Raw genomic sequence first — 6302 nt, 5'->3', positions numbered from 1 at the left:
GACAATTTCATAATAATAATGTATTGAGAGGGGAGTCGTATTGAGAAAAAAAAAGGCATTAAAAATAATGGCGAGACAATTGAGGTAATACGCTATTTTGCCCAAAATGATCTGGTGGAATGATGTATTGAGATGGGAGTCGTATTTAAATAAATGTGTCATAGAAGAGAAAGTCACCTAAAGTAAATGTAGGGAATAACGGAGAGATACGATACAATTTCGTGCTATCCGGACGTTATAGCTATTTATGAATCGACTGACATATGATAAATTTAGCACAAAACATGGTACGTTCAGATGTTAGGGTATAGTAAGTTGAGAAGTTGGGTTGGTTTTACTTTGATGATTAGAATTTAAAACTGAACGCAATCTGAATAGGGAATATATATTTTACAGAGGCAGGCAGATTTGTGCTGTCGTTTCACGTTGAACAACATCGTTCCTCAAATTTAAACAGAGAAAAGGGGCTGTGCTAGGCACTCAATGGGCTATATAGTGCAACTCTTTGGACTATAAAATAGGTAAGAATAGTTTAATCGTAAAAAGTTGTGATTGTTTTTCCGAGTATTGATTTTTGGTTAGGTAACGCCAGGGAATTCGAACTAGAAGTTAACGTATCCTAAAAAAAACACCATCTATTTTTCTTTACGGGGAAAAAGTATATGTCTTATCTTAAAGGGACAGTGCACGTCTATCACAGTGGTTTGAGTGTATGGCAGTGTATAAAATATTTTGGGACAACAAGTTGAAGATAGACTGAATGAGTTACATGAAACATCGAGAGATTTAAAACATGATGTGAAGGGATTATCAGAATTATTAGGTTTCGTTGTTGTAGTAAAAGTTTGGGTTAAGGGGATTTCCCTGTTAAAAAAAAAACAACGAAAAGACAATTACGATTTATGTCCATCGAAATGTTTTATAAAATTAACGAATTTAGAGATATTGGTTGGTGTTGTAAATTATAATTCAAGATTTGAACAGATGTGATAAATTAGGTTTGGTTTATCGAACAACAATTATTTACAATTCATTGAAAGTCGCTACGAATTGGGCAGAGGTTGAGCGCTTGATGATGACGTCACTAGCGAAGCACTATTGGTCGCCACGGAAATTATGTTGTGAATGGGGGTAACGGAAAAAATTGTTTGTCTGTTAGAAGGAAAATGCGTGCATTAGTGTTTCGAGTCACTTTTCAGAAGTTGATAAAAATTACAAAATACATTTTTAAAAGTCATTTGAGAGTCGCCAGGATAGTCAGGAAAGATGCTAAAAACTAGCAGCTGATTCGCTAGGTGGGTATCATTGATTTGAGGCGTTTATTTGGAACCATGTTAGGGTATTTAATGTTGAAAAGCAACCTCTATAGAAAAACATAACTGCATATGTTTCGGGAAGTTAGCTAGGTTGAATTTGGTTATTCGAGCTTTTCCCCTGATACGTAGACATCCGTAACAGGGGCAAGAGGGTGTTTTTTTTTCTTGAGGAAGGCAGAGAGGGTAAGGAGTGGAAGAGACGGGGTGAGAAGCTGTACAGAGAATGGACAGAAGGCGGGCCATTGCGTCTCCCACTGGTCTGCTTGCTGGGGTGAATGAAGATTTGTGTGTGTATGGTGTAAATTGAACCTTACTGGCGTAAATGAAGATTTGTGAGACTCAAATCGTGTGCATGAAATACGCTTGATATTCAGTCAGGGACTAATATCGGTATGAATGAGGTCGGGGACCAAGCGGGTGTGGTACATTGGGTATTTCAGTTGGAGCTGGTACCGGTGAGAATGTTGAAAAGGTCGCAGGCTTGCTGACGAGATGTTTGCACAGAGTTATATCATAGAATATTGAGGGGGTGTGCATGACTGTTGGAAAAAGTGTTAAACTCTATTAACGTAAAATTCTGTGTGTAGATTTATATTATGAGGTTTGAACTATACTAATATGGTAGAATTACATAATCAACATCTGGACATACTTACGTTAAACATTAATTGAGCCACTGAGAGATATACACTAGGTACGGGGCGACGGGTGTGGTCGATGTAAGACGGGAGTGGTGTTCTAACCAAGTGCTGAGAAATAAGGCAGATTTATTTTGTTATTTTAATTAATTTACACAAGTACTTCCCGGTTATTGATTTTGGTTTGATTGTTCAGATAACACCATTGAAATTAAACAGGAGGTTAAGGTATACTAACATTAGAATCTGTTTTCATTATGGGGAACAATGAAAGGTATACAGACAGTATACGTTTATCACAGTTGTGTGTGGGTCTAATGGCTGGGTATTTAAGAAGTATTTTGGGGAGACAATTTGGAGGAACACGAATAAAACATGAAACATCGAGACGAATTATTTGAGTTTGAGGGGATTATCATAATTATTAGGTTTTGTTTTTGTAGTAAACGTTTGGGTTAAGGGGATTTCCATGTTCCCAGAGACAAGAAATCTTAAAGGGGTACACTCATATATGGATTATTTAGGAGTTTTAATTTTATGGGTTTTAATTACACAGGTGATTATTTTTATTTTAAGGATAAAGGGTTCTTTAATATGTCAAAAATGGTATGGAAACATTACTAAAAAAAGAAGGGGGGTGGTATGACCTTTTGACCTTATCGTGGCTATCTTTTGGGGTCTGATCAGCCCCGGGGGAGAGCCATTTGTATAATGAATTGTGGTCAGTTGGGTTACTAATTTTAAGGTAAATTAGTTATAATGGAGTGTTAGTTTGGGGTTTAGAATTATTGTTTGAATCACTGAAGCTGATTTACAATATTAGCTGGGAAGTTTTTGAATGGGCTATTATGGATTTGATATTACAACAGAAAATAGTTACATTTATCATTTTGAGAAATAGAGGATTATTGTAAGGATTAAGATAGATTGATTAAGGAAATGTAAGGACTTTAGAGATGGCCACTTATAGACATGTTTTTTCTAAAATCAATGATTTTAAATAGTCAAACAGTGAGACGCTTAGTGGCATTTTGAGAAATAGCAGAGAAAGGAATTACTGTTGAAATCGGTAAATATATATATTTAAGAACATATATAAATAGCACAGATACTTCTTAAACTAGATAAGCCACTGGACAGAGAATTGATACATGATTGGGATGAATGGATGCCCAAGAGAGAATTGGACATACATGATAATGTCAGAAAATAAGGATAATTTACGAATCCTACCGAAGTCATTATTTAGGGTATACAAGGTTGATACTTGGGCAGAGCCAGGTATCAAAAGGGGGGTGGGTAAGTTAGTGGCCTGTTGGATAAGAAACCAATAATAAAAAATAAATAAATAACATTTTTTAGCTATCAGATAAAACATATGAGAAACTGTTTGTTAACCAAGCCTGTATGTCCAGGATTTTATGCAATACAGGTGAACTACAGGTGAAGTCACTCAATACAGTCCCAGAGGCTTGTTGGGGGGACCATACCAAGGACTCCTGGTGACAGCTAAGAGCTACCCGGATTCATATCGCACGGCGGGAGGGTAGGACACATTGACACTGTCGAACAATAAACAGTGTTCGAGAGGAGAACTGGAATTAACAGAATTCCGGGGGCCATCTCTCGAATGAAAAAACCCTCCCTTTTCATCCCTGTTGTTGTTCATAGAAGTGAAGATGTGTCTGGCTCTTGCTAAGTGATGTGTTCTCGGGGAGAGGGTAGGGCTTCACATGGAAGCTGTTCGTCTGAGCTGTTTTATCGTGGGTGACATATTCCTGATACAGCACGTCCTACTTGAGTATGCGGAGAGTGGTAATTTGACCCATGGTTTAGACGATGAGGATTTTGTTCCAAAATAAGCATAAGAGATCCCTAGATCTGGGTAGACAGGAAGTTAGAGTAGAGGTTGGGAAGGATCTCCCAATTGATCGTGGACACAGGTCATAGCTCATTTGGAGAGAGAGGGCTATATGAATCCACTCACCCAGTATGAAAGAAGGTAGAGTAGAGTGAAGATGAGAGTTTTTGATTGTAATCAGGAGAGAGGGATGTTGTTACGGATACAGGTATCCTGTGTCTGTGTGAGTGTGTGTATCCTGTGTGTGTGTGTTTCTTTTCTCTCCTCCCCTCACAGGTGAAAATCATCACTCCCCAATCAGTCAACAATCAACCCATCAATCAGAAGACACACCTCCTCCTGTTTCCTACCCTATCACAGTTCCTTCCCCATGGTTTAAAAACCCCATCATTTGTTTGCTCTAGAGCTCAATCTCTTTGTAAATGCCATGTTTGTAGATCTCTGTTCTTCATAGATTTCAGTAGCTCAATCTCTTTGTAAATGCCATGTTTGTAGACCTCTGTTTTTCACTCGCTCTCTGTGTATTAATTAACCTCTCTTTTGTTTGAGCACCTCCATAGCACTTTGTCATCCCCTGTGAGTATTGTTTTTGGTTATGGTGTTTGTTTGTTGCTGGTGGGAAAAGGGGGAAACCAAGACAAGTCGCCCATGGGCATACACTACCCGTAGGTGAACTTTGTTAAATACACTAGTTAGAACTGGGCGGACCACCCACTGTATTTTTGGTTAGTTAGTTAGCTGTTGTTAAAGTAGGCTAGTCTAGCTTAGGGGTGTTTTTGCATATTTATTGTTTCTTTCCTTGGGTCCAGCTCAGCCCCTTTTCCTGCTCCCCCCATTACCGTGTGTTTATTAATAAACCTTGAGTTTGACGGTAGATTTCAGTAGTCCTGGTTATTTCGTTCACACTTTTACTTTGTCACAATTATAATTTGCATGAGTTATGTTACGCCTCTCATTACCATCCCCCTAGACTGTCGGGCCAAAAGGGATTCGTAACATAAGTGGGGCCTCATCCGGGATATGTCTTTACTGACACCCATGCCGCTCATGTAGATTATTGATAGTGGTATAGTTCAGTGTTGAGCGTCATAGCTGAAGTAGCATTAGTGTTTGCTATTTTCGTTGGCTCTTGTGAAGTAGTGTAAGATGGCTACTTTTGATTTGAAGTCCTTTTTGGATAACCCTTCGTGGGAGGTTTTTGACAAATGTCGTAGAGTTGACTTAATGACCTTGGCTGACCATTATTCAATATCAATTTTGCAGAGTTTAGTTAAGGCGGAGGTTAAACAGCTAGTGTTAAATGTATTGTTGGAAGAGCAGGTGCTTGTGTTACCGCTGCCTGAGCATACTACCCCTGTAGGGGATGTTGCTGCTCCTGTAAGCCCATTGGTGTCTGATAATGAGGGCGAGGCTAAAACACCAGCCACATTGTCCCATTTTGATCCACTCTCCCCACTGTCAAACGGTGATGCCAGGAGGGATGTCCGTTTAGCACAGTTCCAACTAGAGGTGGAAGAGAGCCCAAATTAGGCGAGAGACTCTCCAGTTGGAGATGTGTAAAATTGAGGCAGAAAAAGAATGAGAACAGCGGGATTTGGAGATGGGTAAAATTGAGGCAGAAAAAGAACAGCGGCATTTAGATTTGGAGATGTGTAAAATTGAGGCAGAAAAAGAACGAGAACGAGAACAGAGGCAGATGACGTTTAAAATGCGCCAGATGGAACTGGAGGCAGAGACAGCGAGGCTAGCCTTTGTTCCTGCTGTCACTGTTAGTGAGTCGTCCTCACCAGCTGTGTCCTCAAACACGTTTGACATTAGTAGGCAGATTGCCTTAGTACCTTTGTTCAGAGAGTCGGAGGTTGACTCCTATTTTTGTGTATTTGAGCGTATAGCCGTAGCATTGAAATGGCCTGAAGAGGTATGGTGCCTATTACTTCAGTGTAAATTAACTGGTAAAGCCCAAGAGGTTTTGTCAGCGCTACCTCTGGAGGACAGTTTGAATTATGAAGTGGTCAAAGCTACTGTTCTTCGTGCCTATGAGCTTGTGCCTGAGGCATACCGACAGAGATTTAGGTCTCATAGAAAGTCTTCTAGTAAGACTTATGTGGAATTTGCTAGAGACAAGGGAAATCTGTTTGATAAATGGCATGCTGCTAGTAAGGTAACTGATTTCAACTCTCTCCGGGAGTTAATCTTGTTGGAAGAGTTTAAAAATTGCTTACCCGAACGGATTGTAGTTTACCTAAACGAACAGAAAGTATCCTCCCTGGCAGAAGCGTCTGTGTTGGCAGACGAGTTTGTGTTGACGCACAAGAGTGTGTTTTCGGCTCATACTGAGAGTAGAACCACTGAGTTTCCTACCTTTAGCCCTAGTCGGCCAGCAGTAGTATATCAAGCACGCCAGAAGACTGAGCGTTCCTGTTTCTATTGTCATAAAGTGGGACATATGATTAATGATTGCTTCCTGCTTAAACGCAAACAAGGGAT

The sequence above is a fragment of the Oncorhynchus clarkii genome, chromosome 1 (genome assembly GCF_045791955.1).
Source record: "Oncorhynchus clarkii lewisi isolate Uvic-CL-2024 chromosome 1, UVic_Ocla_1.0, whole genome shotgun sequence".
Taxonomy (NCBI): domain Eukaryota; kingdom Metazoa; phylum Chordata; class Actinopteri; order Salmoniformes; family Salmonidae; genus Oncorhynchus; species Oncorhynchus clarkii.
This window is presented reverse-complemented; position numbering follows the sequence as displayed.